This window comes from Nomascus leucogenys, chromosome 22a (assembly GCF_006542625.1).
Source record: "Nomascus leucogenys isolate Asia chromosome 22a, Asia_NLE_v1, whole genome shotgun sequence".
Lineage (NCBI taxonomy): Eukaryota > Metazoa > Chordata > Mammalia > Primates > Hylobatidae > Nomascus > Nomascus leucogenys.
Genome location: NC_044402.1, coordinates 123,490,468 through 123,504,839, shown reverse-complemented (window position 1 = coordinate 123,504,839; position 14,372 = coordinate 123,490,468). Strand labels below are relative to the sequence as shown.

Here is a 14,372-nt window from a genome sequence, read left to right as displayed (position 1 = left end):
TTCAATAAACCATGCTAAAAACAGACGAGCTGTCATCTAGGCTTTGTTATTTCGTTTATAGAGCACAAGCAGGGTAAATTTAGAGCAATTCTTAAGGGCCCTAGGATTTTCAGAATGGTAAATAAGCATTGGCTTCAACTTAAAATCACCAGCTGCAATAGCCCTTACAAGACAATCAGCCTGTCCTTTGAAGCTTTGAAGCCATGCATTGACTTCTCCTCTCTACCTGTGAAAGTCTTAGATGGCGTCTTCTTGCAATATAAGATTGTTTTGTCTACCTTGAAAATCCATTGTTCAGCATAGCCACCTTCATCAACAATCCTAGCCAGATCTTCCAGATAACTTGCTGCAGCTTCTGTATCAGCACTTGCTACTTCATCTTGCACTTCTTTTATGTTATAGAGATGGCTTCTTTTCTTAAACCTCATGAACCAAACTCTGCTAGCATCAAACTTTTCTTCTGCAGCTTCTTTTTTTTTTTTTTTTTTTTTTTTAATTTTTAATGATCAAAACAAAGCATCTAAAACCGCAGTTTCTGGAAGAACCACTTGTTCTTGCCTGTCTTGTATCTCTCTTCAAACTTGACCTTGGCTTCCCGTCGGGCCTTGCATTTAAGAGCAGGATCTCTGAAGACATCCTTATTGACGACAGTTTTGTCCAAGGGGATATCCACAGAGTACCTTGTGGGCATTAGGTGATTGTAGTTATAAACTTTCACAAAAGACTTTATCTTTGACCTCTTGGCGATCTTCTTCTTGCCCATGGCAGCTGTCACTTTGCGGGGGTAGCGGTCAATTCCAGCCACCAGAGCATGGCTGTAGGGGCTATCTGAGGTGCCATCATCAATGTTCTTCACGATGACAGCTTTGCGTCCGGAGTAGCGTCCAGCCAGGACAAGCATCACCTTCCCAGGTTTCATGAACTTGCCCATTTCGACAGCAACCACTCGGGCCTACAGGAAAAAGGAAAGAAGCTCTTCTGCAGCTTCTTCATCTCTCTCAGCCTTCACAGAATCCAAGAGAGCTACGTCTTGCTCTGGAATAAACTTCGGTTTACGAGAATGTTACGGCTGGTTTGATCTTATATCCAGACCACTAAAAGTGTCTCCATATCATCATTAAAGCTAACTAGCTTTCTTATGCATTCACTAGAGTAGCACTTTTAATGTTCCTCAAGAACTTTTCCTTTGCGTTCACACCTTGGCTAATGGCTTGGCACAAGAAGCCTAGCTTTCAGGCTGTCTGGGCTTTTGAACATGTTTTCCTCACTAGGCATAATCATTTCTAGCTTTTGATTTAAAGTGAGAGACGTGTGACTCTTCCTTTCACTTGAACATGTAGAGGCCATTGTAGGGTTATTAACTGGCCTAATTTCAATATCGCTGTGTCTCAGGGGATAGGGAGGCCCAAGAAGAGGGAGAGGCTGGGGACTGGGATTGGGGCGTGATCCCGGCTCACCGCAATCTCTGCCTCCTAGGTTCAAGCGATTTTCCTGCCTCGGCCTCTGAGTAGCTGAGATTATAGGCGCATGCCACCACACCCAGCTAATTTTTGTATTTTTAGTAGAAACAGGGTTTCATCATGTTGGTCAGGCTGGTCTCAAACTCCTGGTCTCGTGATCCACCTGCCTCAGTCTCCTAAAGTGCTGGGATTACAGGTGTGAGCCACTGTGCCCAGCCACCTCTTTTTCTTCATAAATTACCCAGTCTTAGGTATGTCTTTATTAGCAGTGTGAGAACAGACTAATACACCTCCAATTTGTAAAAAACACAATAAAGCAAAGTGCAGTAAAAGCAGGTATGCCTGTAGTATTTCTACTTTCTACATTTTTTTATTTTTTAATTTAAAAAAATCATGTGTACAATTGATTTTCTCTTGAAAAGTTTTCAATATATTTTTATTGAAAGCTTTTGAGAATTATAGAATTTGGCTATATTTTCCTTCTTTTTATAAAAATTAAATTCATCAACTATTATGTACAAATGAATGAAAACATCTATAGGAGTACAGCAGTTCCTTTAATAGTTTTGTTATTTGTCCAAATAACAGGGACATTGAGAAGAGATGTCTTCATAATTCTCATGAATACCTAATGATCTGTTTCATGTGAAGGGTGGCAGAAATAGTCTGTGACTATATAATAAAATACTGTGAGCACCTTCCATAATCATTATAGTACAATACCAAGATCAGCTGATGTTTAAAATTTTAACAGAAATCTTTTAGTTCTTTTACTTCTGGTGAATTTTGGGGGCAGAAGGCAGGAGTTAAGGTGGCATATGATACTGTATGAGTTCAGATGACTCTGGCTTCGAGAAGCAGAATATTCAACAAAAAACAGTTTTTAAAATGACATTTATTGTCTGGGTGCAGTGGTTCATGCTTGTAATCCCAACACTCTGGGAAGCTGAGGTGGGAGGTTTGCTTGAGGCCAGGAGTTTAAGACCAGCCTGGGCAATGCAGAGCAGTCCCATCTTTAAAAAAATAGGCCAGGCACAGTGGCTCACACCTGTAATCCCAGCACTTTGGGAGGCCGAGGCGGGCAGATCACAAGATCAAGAGATCAAGACCATCCTGGCCAACATGGTGAAACCCCGTCTCTACTAAAAATGCAAAAATTAGCTGGGTGTGGTGGTGCACGCCTATAGTCCCAGTTACTTGGGAGGCTGAGGCAGGAGAATTGCTTGAACCTAGGAGGCAGAGGTTGCAGTGAGCCGAGATCGTGCCATTGCACTCCAGCCTGGTGACAGAGAGAGACTCCATCTCAAAATAAATAAATAAATAAATAAATATCTAAAAATACAAAAATTAGTCAGGCACAGTGACTCATGCCTGTAGTACCAATCACTTAGGAGGCTGAGGCAGGAGGGTTGCTTGAGCCCAGGAGTTCGATGCTACAGTGAGCTATGATCGTGCCAGTGCACTCCAGCCTGGGCGATAGAGCAAGATCCTGTCTCAAAAAAAAAAAAAAAAAAAAGACATTTATTATGTCACATTAAAAGAACTAAAGAGGCAGGGCAAATCCAATGTGAGTTCAGAACTCTGCATGTCATTGAGGACCTGAGTTTTCCCTATCATTCACTGTGTCATTCTCAGCATATTGGTTTCATCCTTAGATTGTCCACTCATAGTCACAGATGGCAGCCACAGTTTCAAGTATCACATGAACACAACAGCATCTGGCCAAAGAATAGGGGCATGTTCCCTAAATGCCACTTTTTATTAAGAAGGAAATCCTTTCTCAGAAGGCTCACAACAGACCCCTCCACAAATCTCACTGACGGGAACTGAGTCACACATCCATATCTTATCTGTAAAGGAGGCTGGGAAAGTGTTAGAGAGGCATTTTGGGCTTCTGGAATGGAAAGGAGGCACTATCAGCACAAAGGAAAGCATGGGAAGGGATAAATGTGGGAAAGCCTAACTAGCAACATCTGCCATGAGTATCACCTGAAATTACCCATTTTGGACTAAAAGTGGCTTAAACAATAAAACCATCTGTTATTTCACTTAACAAAATGTCCAGAGGAAACAGTTCCATGGCTGCTTTTTGTTTTTTTGTTTTTTTTTTTTTTTGGGGGGGGGGGTTGTTTGTTTGCTTATTTGTTTTGAGAAAGGGTTTATTCCCATCTCCCAGGCTGGAATGCAGTGGCACGGTCTCGGCTCAGTGCAACCTTCGCCTCCCAGGCTCAAGCAATTCTCCTGCCTCAGCCTCCCAAGTAGCTGGGACTGCAGGTGTGTACCACCATGCCCAGCTGATTTTTGTATTTTTTGTAGAGATGAGGTTTTGCCATGTTGGCCAGGCTGGTCTTGAGCTCCTGACCTCTGGTGATCAGCTCGCTTCAGCCTCCCAAAGTGCTGCAATTACAGGTGTGAGCCACCGTGCCCAGCCCCAGGGCTGCTTTAAAGGCTCAATGGTGTCATCAAAGACCCAGCTCCTCCTGTCTCTTTGCTCACTCTACCATTCTCACTCTCTATGTTGTCCCTCTCTTCATGGTGATAAGATGGCTGCCACTGCTCCAAATGTTATCTTACACAACATGTCTAAAGCCAGAAGAGAAAAGCAGTCTCTCCCACATCAGTATGGGTTTATTGAACAGCTACATCTTTCCAAGATGCACTCAACTCATTTCCCCTAAACCAATCACTGGCAAATGAAATTACCCTGATAAATCTATCTCAATCATAGATCATCTACTAGGGTTTGGGGAGGGTATTCTAGCTACTGGGGACACAGTAACATTTGACCTTTGGTTCAAAGTACTATATATGCCACGTTTTGAAGGACAAGGCCCCACTCTAATAGAATATCATCCTCAAGCTGGCTCCTTTACTGGGTTTTTAACGAGACTCTAAGTGTTCCATCGGGTGGCACTTCTCAGTGATGAGGCACTTGGTAGGACCCGTAGGTCCACTGTCACATGCTCATTGCTGCTCCTCTGCCATAAAGTGGGCCCTCTCTCCCAGAACGATGATATGCAGGATTCTATGATGGCAAATCAGACATTTTGTGAGCCCTCGGATTGTGGTACTGGCAAGGGTCAGTGGGCAGGAAAAGCAAACTCACACCAAGGTTACAAATCTATCCCAGAAAGGACAAATCACTGGCTTAGGCACTGGTAGAGGCACTGAGGTGTCACAGGTGTCATCAGCACATCCTAGACATGGGAATGCTAAGGGGATGTGTGCAGGGCACCCAAAACCTCTGCTACAAGTGGACAATCAACAGTGGCTGCTAGGCTGGGTGTGGTGGCTCATGCCTGTAATGCCAGCACTTTGGGAGACCGAGGCAGGTATAACATTTGAGATCAGGAGTTCGAGACCAGCCTGGCCAATGTGGTGAAACCCTGTCTCTACTAAAAATACAAAAATTAGCCGGGCGTGGTAGTGCATGCCTGTAATCCCAGCTACTTGGGAGGGTGAGGCAGGAGAATTGCTTGAACCTAGGAGGCGGAGGTTGCGGTGAGCCAAGATCAAGCCATTGCACTCCAGCCTGCCCAACAGAGCAAGACTCTGTCTCAAAAAATAATAAAAAATAAAAATGAAAAACAGTGGCTGCCGTTTCTCCTTATGTTAAAAAACTGGAATATATGTATATTATATATATATACACACACATATTGTGTATATAGATATATTTTTTTGAGATGGAATTTTGCTCTTGTTGCCCAGGCTGGAGGGCAATGGCACGATCTTGGCTCACCGCAACCTCTGCCTCCTGGGTTCAAGCAATTCTCCTGCCTCAGCCTCCCGAGTAGCTGGGATTACAGGCATGTGCCACCAGGCCCGGCTAATTTTGTATCTTTAGTAGAGACAGGGTTTCACCATGTTGGTCAGGCTGGTCTCGAACTCCAGACCTCAGGTGATCTGCCTGCCTCGGCCTCCCAAAGTGCTGGGATTAGAGACATGAGCCACAGCGCCCAGCCAGGAATATATTTCAAGGAATTTTCCAGTGACTGAATTTCAAAGAAAGAATCAGGAGAAGAATTCTAAGAGTTTCTGCAGCCAAACATCACTCTGTCTTTCTAGGAAGTCCTTCTTTTCAACACAGGCTCTCAGCTTCAGGAGAGAGGCTCATGGTTGATCATGGGGAGAAACATCACAATGGGATGTCTCCTACATCCCCTCCAAGATTTATAAAGATCTCTAGGAACTGAGATTCTTCTGCCGCCTTCAATGACACCAGATTTTGTCAACACTATCAATAAGCAATTTCTTCAACCTAAGGTCATTTGATTCTGTTCTACTTTAATGATTAAAAACTGACTAGACTTCTTTAATAACACTTCACATGCATGAAATACTTTGTCTTCTTTTTATTTTCCAAGCTAGACAAAACCTTTTTTTCTAACTTTTATTTTAGATTCATGTTCAGGTTTGTTACAAGGGTATATTGTGTAATGCTGAGGTTTGGGGTATAATTGCATCTGTCACCCAGGTAATGAGCACAGTATCCAACAGGTAGTTTTTCAACCCTTGTCCTCTCCCTCACACCTCCTATAATCCTCGGTGTCTGTTGTTCTCTTCTTTATGTCCATTTTTAGTTCTTTGAGAAATCTCCAAACTGCTTTCCACAGTGGCTGAACTAATTTACATTCCCACCAACAGCATGAAAGCTTTCCCTTTTCTCTGCAGCCGTGCCAGCATCTGTTATTTTTTGACTTTTTAATAGTCATTCTGACTGATATGAGATGGTATTTCATTGTGGTTTTGATTTGCATTTCTCCAATGATTGGTGATGATGAACATTTTTTCATACGCTTGTTGGCCGCTTGTGTGCCTTTTCTTGAGAAGTGTCTGTTCACAGACTTTGCCCACTTTTTAATGGGATTATTTGTCTTTTGCTTGTAATATTTTTTAAGTTCTTTACAGACTCGGAATATTAGACCTTTTTGGATGTATGGTTTGCAAGTACTCCCATTCTGTAGGTTGTCTGTTTACTCTGTTGATAGTTTCTTTTACTGTGCAGATGCTTTTTTGTTTAATTAGATCTCACTTGTTAATTTTTGTTTTTGTTGCAATTGATTAGAGGACTTAGCCATAAATCATTTGTCAAGACTGATGTCCAAAATGGTATTTCGTAGATTTTCTTCTAGGATTTTTATAGCTTGAGGTCTTACATTTAAGTTGTTAATTTATCTTGATTAATTTTTGCCTATGGTGATAAGTAGGGGTCCAGTTTCATTTTTCTGCATATAGATGGTCAGTTATCCCAGCACCATTTAGTGACTAGGGAGTCCTTTCCCCATTGCCTCTTTTTGCCAACTGTGTCAAAGATCAGATGATTATAGATGTGTGGCTTTATGTTTGGGTTCTCTATTCTGTTCCATTGGTCTATGTGTCTTTTTTTTGTACCAATATCATGATGGTTTCATTACTGTAGCCTTGTAGTGTAGTTTGAAGTTGGATAAAGTGATGCTTTCAGCCTTGTTGGTTTTGTTTAGGATTCTTTTAATTATTTGGGCTCTTTTTTGGTTCCACGTGAATTTTAGACTAGTTTTTTATAGTTCTGTGAAAAATGACATTGGTAGTTTGAGAGTAATAGCACTGAATCTGTAGATTGCTTTGGGCAGTACGGCCATTTTAACAATATTGATTCTTCCAACCCATGAGCACAGAATGTTTTTCCATTTGTTTGTAGACAAATCTTTTTAAAAAAAAAAAAGTCTTTGCCAAATGACCTATTTTCTATCCCTTTGATTATTTTTAGTGCACTTTTCCCCTTTTCATCATTTGGAGAATAAAATAGAATACCCAGATTTTAATCAAGGACCTGACAATTGTAAAATATATTAAAAGGGTCTATTCCCAGCCCTTATACATCAGAATTTCATTAAAATATCCTAAAAATTCATTTTCTTTTTAAAGTAACAATGCATACTTTCTTATTCCTGTTTCATTTTGATTGATAATAATTCCCAGTTAAGGAAGTGGACATTTATGAGCTACACACTCTTATGTGTGTAGAAGTCTCTTTGAATCTATTGTTGGACTTGTTTGTTTGCCATTCTATGTATGAGACTCTGCATATAAAATCTTTTATGTTATACTTACTAAAGCTTCCCTGCAATTTATCCATTTATTTGGGCCTTTCTATTTTATAAGTATATATGTAAAGAACACTGAATTCAGGCAGTTTCTGAAATAATATTTTCTCTCCAAAATAGCTGTTTCTCTATGATTTCTTAAGATCTTTTATAATATAGACTTTATATATTTGATTAAAAAGAGAAAACCAAGATCATTAGAATTGTTTGGTTGTATGTAACTAAGAATGCAAAATAATAGTAGCTAAAATACATAAGGATTTTTATTTTACATAAAAGGAATCTGGAACTTGGTAATCTAGGGCCAGTATGGAAACTCCATGAAATCATCAGGCACCCAACCCAAGATGCTTCTCTCTTTTTGTTCTTCCAGTCTCCGTGTGTGACTTACTAGCGTCTGATGTCTATATCAAAAGTCATAAAATGGCTGCTGGAGCTTTAGCCATCACACCTGTGTTCCAGGCATCAGAAAGAAAGAAGAGGACAATGCAAAAGGGATGCAATTACTAGTAATTCCTTTAAAGAGTTTTTTTTTTTCAACACAACACCTCATCTTACATCACATTGATTAAAATATCACCACATACTAAGGAAGCCGGAACATGCAATCTCTTAGAAGCACACAATGGCATCTGAAATAAAATCAGGGTTCTGTTACTAACCATGAAGGGGAGAAGAGTTACTGGGTAAGCAACCAACAGTCTCTGCCCTCTTGGTGAAGGTAGGGTAGCTGAAGAAAGGCACAATATGTTGGGTGCTGAAAATACTACTTCCTGGAACCTAAAGATAGTTCAAGTTCTTCTTTAGGGCCAGTGAAAGTCCTCTTCTTTGTTTCTCCCTTTGACTTAGAAGTTTGTGACAATACAGAGCAGTTGTTTTTTTTTTTTTTACATTTTTCTAATAAAGAGCCTTTATATAATTGTGAAATACATAAATAGTTCCTAAGTGTTCTCCAAAAGCATTCATATTAATTTCTTTTGAAGTTCCTTAGTGGACTTACTTCTCTTTTCTCTGGAACTGCTGTGGCTTCTCTATATCAATGAAAATATTTGGAAGTCAAGCCTGGATTTAATGCTCTAATTAATCAATTCAACAAAATGTAAGTGCCACCAGACAACAAGAATGCTAGACACTGCAGATATAGCACTTAGGGAAACTGAAGAGGTCCTGACCCTTAAAGATTTTGTATTCTAAGATAAAACCATTATGATAAATAAATAAAAATAGTAAACATTATTATTATTATTATTGTTTTTTGAGATGGAGTCTCCCACTGTCGCGGAGGCTGGAGTGCAGTGGCCCGATCTCGGCTCACTGCAAGCTCTGCCTCCCGGGTTCATGCCATTCTCCTGCCTCAGCCTCCCGAGTAGCTGGGACTGCAAACACCCGCCACCACGCCCAGCTAATTTTTGTATTTTTAGTAAAGATGGGGTTTCACTGTGTTAGCCAGGATGGTCTCGATCTCCCGACCTCATGATCCGCCCACCTCGGCCTCCCAAAGTGCTGGGATTGCAGGCGTGAGCCACCACGCCCGGCAAACAATATTATTTTAAAAGACAAATACTGAATCAAAGTGCTCTTCAGACATTTAAACAGGATGACTCAGGAAAAAGGAATAGAGAAAATTTTGGGTAGGGAGGTCAGTGAAGACAAATTGGAGAGGTGACATTTAAGCTCCAATGAGGAAGTGGCTGATATTTACAGTGCGAACAAGATTCCTCCAGCTTTCGAGAGCCTCTCCCAGAGATTAGGAACATATTTGTGTATCCTGTGGACTGGGCCTGACATTTTTAGGAATCCTGCCCTATTTGCAGAATCCATAAATGTAACAAGGAATACAGTCTCATCATCTACAGGTCCATTAGGCACTGAACTCAAATATCAAGTGGTCTGTGAGGCTCCCATGCAAAATTACGTGTCCCATTCTCTCTGTTTTGTTTATGCTATTGGTTAGGTATCATGTTCTCAGTTATTAGCTATGTTATCAGTTATCTATTGTTTAGGTAACATGTTATCAGTTAGGTCTCCTTAGGTTACAAGGAACAGAAAATGTAAATTAGACTTGCTTAAGCCAATGGAATTTATTGGCTTACAAAATTAAACAGCTCTGGAATATATCTGCCTTCAGGGAAAACTTGAAACCAGGCTCAAAAATATCAGAAAGAGAGAACGGGCACAGTGGCTCACGCCTGTAATCCCAGCACTTTGGGAGGCCAAGGTGGACGGATCACTTGAGGTCAGGAGTTCGAGACCAGCCATAGCTAACATGGTGAAACCCTGTTTCTAATAAGAATATAAAAAATTAGCAAGGCGTGGTGGCGCATGCCTGTAATCCCAGCTACTCGGGAGGCTGAGGCAGGAGAATCACTTGAACCCAGGAGGCAGAGGTTGCAGTGAGCCAAGATCCTGCCATTGTACTACAGCTTAGGCAACAAGAGCAAAACTCTGTCTCAAAAAAAAAAATCAGAAAGAACAGTTTTGTCTGTCTGTTCCACAGGTCAGTTTCCTTGGTGTTGGTGTTGGTGTTTGCTCCAGCCTGAGGTCCCCATGGCAGCAAGATGGCTAGAAGCCCCTTCAGACTCCTATCGCACTGGAAATTCAGAGTCTCTTCCCAAAAATCTTACTTCTCTTGAGAGATTATGTGTCCCTCCTCACTCAATCTTTTTTTTTTCTCTCTCTTTCAGATGGAGTCTCACTTTCTCACCAGGCTGGAGTGCAGTGGCACGATCTCAGCTCGCTGCAACCTCCCCTTCCCAGGTTCAAGCGATTCCCCTGCCTTGGTCTCCCAAGTAGCTGGGACTACAGGCACACACCACCATGCCCAGCTAGTTTTTTTTATTTTAGTAGAGACGGGGTTTCACCATGTTGGCCAAGATGGTCTCGATCTCCTGATCTCGTGATCCACCTGCCTTGGCCTCCCAAAGTGCTGGGATTAGAGGCATAAGCCACCACGCCCGGCCCTCACTCAATCTTTCTGTCTGTCCCAGCCTAATTCACTTGCTCCACCACTGAATTCTAGGGAGGGTGGAGTTCAGCCATCCACACCCCAAAACAGAGGGAATGTGGCTGGGGAGGCAGGTGTGAATTCGCCACAGGAAAAATGCAGTTATCAGTAGAAAGGTGAAGTGGAACAAAATAGCACCACCCTGAGCTTAGTACTTCTTGTGCTGTATTACTGTCAGTTGTGTTTATTTCCTTCTGTAACACAGTGATAAGCTGTTTGAGAACAAGGAGCACATCACTTTCATTTCTTTATCCCTAAGATCCATCCAATGTGGTGATTGGTACAATGTCTCCCCCAATACACGGTTGTTGAATTCAACTATGAAAACCGTGCATACATGCACACTTTCAGAGGGGTACATACACCAATGTTGGCTAAACATTTAAATATCTCACAAGACATCAAACTGTTTCTTAAAAGTTTAACTGAAAAACTGTCCTCATGCTACATATACTTCAGTGATTTCTTCTGTGTTGTTTTCAGTTTGTTATTCTTTTTACAACGAGTTTATTCCTATATGTTTTTTCTTATTAATATTTCAGAGGGATAGTTTTTTGTTTGTTTGTTTGTTTGTTTTGATACAGGATCTCACTCTATCACCCAAGCTAGAGTACAGTGGCACCATCTCGGCTCACTGCAACCTCTGCCTCCCGGGTTCAAGCAATTCTCCTTGTGCCTCAGCCTCCCAAGTAGCTGGGATTACAGGCATGTACCACCATGGGCAGCTAATTTTTGCATTTTTAGTAGAGATGGGGTTTTGCCATGTTGGCCAGGCTGGTCTCAAACTCATGGCCTCAAGTGATCCGCCTGCCTCAACCTCCCAAAGTGGTGGGATTACAGGTGTGAGCCACCATGCCTAGCCCTTAATCACATATTTCATTCCACGTTTAATCTTCATGAATCTTCTAGCTCCTTGGTAGTCAAAGTGTGCTGCATGGAACAGCAGCATTAGCATCATCTAGAAGCATATTAAAACTGCAGAATCTCAGGCCCCACCCAGGCCTATGTAACCCAGATCTGCATTTTCACAAGATTTTCAGGTTGATTTATAGACACAAGAAAGTTTGAGACTCACTAGCCAACTGCTGTAGACCTGCACCATTCATTGGAGATGGAATAGGAGATAAGTATGTAATTTAAAATGTTCTGATAGCACATTAAAAAGTAAAAAGGGTTGGGCGTGATGCTGTAATCTGAGCACTTTGGGAGGCTAAATTGGGTGGATTGCTTGAGCCCAGGAGTTCAAGACCAGCCTGGGCAACATAGAGAGACTCCCGCCTCTAAAAAAAAAAACAAAGAAAGAAAAGAAAACAATTGACATTAATTTTAGTAATATATTTTGTGTAACTCAAGATGTCCAAAATATTATCATTTCAACTTGTAATCAATATAAAAACTTATTAGTGAGGTTTTTGGGGGTAGTCCTTTAAATCTCATGTTTATTTTATATTTACAACACATCTCAATTTGGACTAGCCACCTTTCAAGTGCTCAATCACCACATATGGCTAGGGGCTACTGTATTGATCAGCTCAGTTCTGGACTATAAGATGCATGAAAACAAGAAAGTATGTGTGTTTCACTCACCACTGTATCCCAGCACCTAGCACCGTGCCTGATGTGTAACGGGCACTCAATGTGTGTTTGTTGAATTAGTACATTTGAGGGGAAGGATGTTTAAAATATTTGTCAGCAAAGGTGCTGACAAAACAGATAAGTCATTTTCATTTTTCTCTTTTGCTTTTTCAGATCTTGCCTATCGAAAAGCTTTATTAGCCAGGTGCGGTGGCTCACACCTGTAATCCTAGCACTTTGGGAGGCCGAGGCAGGCAGATTACTTGAGGTCAGGAGTTGGAGACCACCCTGGCCAACATGGTGAAACCCTGTCTCTACTAAAAATATGAAAATTACCTGGGTTTGGTGGTGTGTGCCTGTAATCCCAGCTACATGGGAGGCTGAGGCAGGAGAATCACTTGAACCTGGGAGGCGGAGGTTGCAATGGGCTGAGATGGCGCCACTGCACTCCAGCCTGGGTGACAGAGCGAGACACCATCTCAAAAGAAAAGAAAAGCTTTTTATCATTTATATTTTTCTTACCATTATAAGGACTGTTTCCAGACTAGAAATTTTTAATGAAGCAAGACCATGCCATCACAACCAATGTTTTAAAAATAAACTCCTTGTAAAGGTTATTAGTATGCATCTTGCTGGTAATTTATTCTTGTTTTTATTGAATCTCTAATGATCTTGGGGAACATTTCTAGAACCCATACACAAATATGAAAACATTTTATATGTTGTATATTTTATCTGTTTTATGTATTTTCTATGTAATCTTTAAACCACAACAATCTTGTATTCATTATGTCATCATACTTTGCTTAAGAGCATATTTCCCAAACTTGCATAAATTGTGGAATTATCAAAGGATTAACTAAAAGTCTAACGAGAGTACCTATTTACCTCACCTAGGTACAAAACAGCTTTACTTAAAATTTGGGAAACCCTGTGACTTTACTGCTTTGTTAACTTAAAATGTGTTTCATGGACCAGGAGCAGTAGCAGCCATGCTTAGGAGTTGCTAGAAAGGCAGAGTCTCAAGCCCAGATCTGCGGAGCTATGCCCAGATCTACTGAATCAGAATCTGCATTTTCACAAGAGTTTAGCCAAATGACTCATGCGCACATTAAGGTTTGAGAAGCACTGACTCAACGTTATTGTCAGTTCCTTTTACCACCAAATGTGGATATATTTGCCACTTACTTTAGAGCCAGGCACAGAGAGAAGAAAACGACAGGCCCGGAGAACAGATACAGGAGCTCTGATTTCTAGTGCCTTGGCATGCTGAACAGGGACCTCATGGAGCTTTCTGCACATAGATGGAGGAAAGGCTGGGGGAAGAGCGGTGGGAAGACAGACCTGATGTTTATATCGGTTGTTTGCTACTCATCCAAAAAGCAGGAGCTCCTGCCAGCCCCTGAGCATCTGGGCTAAGAAGAAAAAAAAAAATATATATATATATATATATATATAGCTGTTTTGCTGTTTTAAAGAACCAAGTTTAGAGGCCATGGCAGGTAGATCACTTGAGGTAAGGAGTTCGAGACCAGCCTGGCCAACATGGTGAAACCCCGTCTCTACTAAAAATACAAAAATTAGCTGGGCATGGTGGTGCATGCCTGTAATCCCAGCTACTAGGGAGGCTGAGGCAAGAGAATGGCTTGAGCCCGGAAGGCAGAGTTTACAGTGAGCCAAGATCACACCACTGCACTCCAGCGTGGGCGACAGAGTGAGACTCCGTCTCAAAATAAAATAAAATAAAGAACCAGGTTTATTCCAAAGTGTCACCTAACCTTAAAGACAACCTTCCCTACTCCCACCCTCTCATGGAACTAAACTGAGTGATGACAATGAGTATGCAACAAAGTCACATGCTTCCCAGCCTCATTTTATATGAGTAGGATTAATACAAGAAAAAGTAATTCATCACACATTCATTTTAACTACAAAATCACAAATTCTCATCTATCCACTTCTGAATCAGCTACTTTTAGCAAGTACAAAAAGAAAACCACCAAATTAACAATTAGTGAGAATTTTTTTGGTTTTGATGAGATGCCTCATCATAGCCCTCCCTATTACCACAATTTTTTTTTTTTTTTTTTTTTTTTTTTTGAGACGGAGTCTCGCTCTGTCGCCCAGGCTGGAGTGCAGTGGTGCGATCTCGGCTCACTGCAAGCTGCGCCTCCCGGGTTCATGCCATTCTCCTGTCTCAGCCTCTCCAAGTAGCTGGGACTACAGGCGCCCGCCACCACGCCCAGC

The 14,372-nt window shown here is 41.4% G+C and overlaps 1 pseudogene across 1 annotated transcript; it reads right to left on the bottom strand.

Annotated features, from left to right (window-relative positions):
• Positions 1–489: 489 nt before the first annotated feature.
• LOC100593131 lies at positions 490–976 on the bottom strand (annotated as a pseudogene). Its single transcript, XR_001114242.2, has one exon. The product of XR_001114242.2 is annotated as a 60S ribosomal protein L27 pseudogene (transcript).
• Between the last annotated feature and the right edge of the window lie 13,396 nt (positions 977–14,372).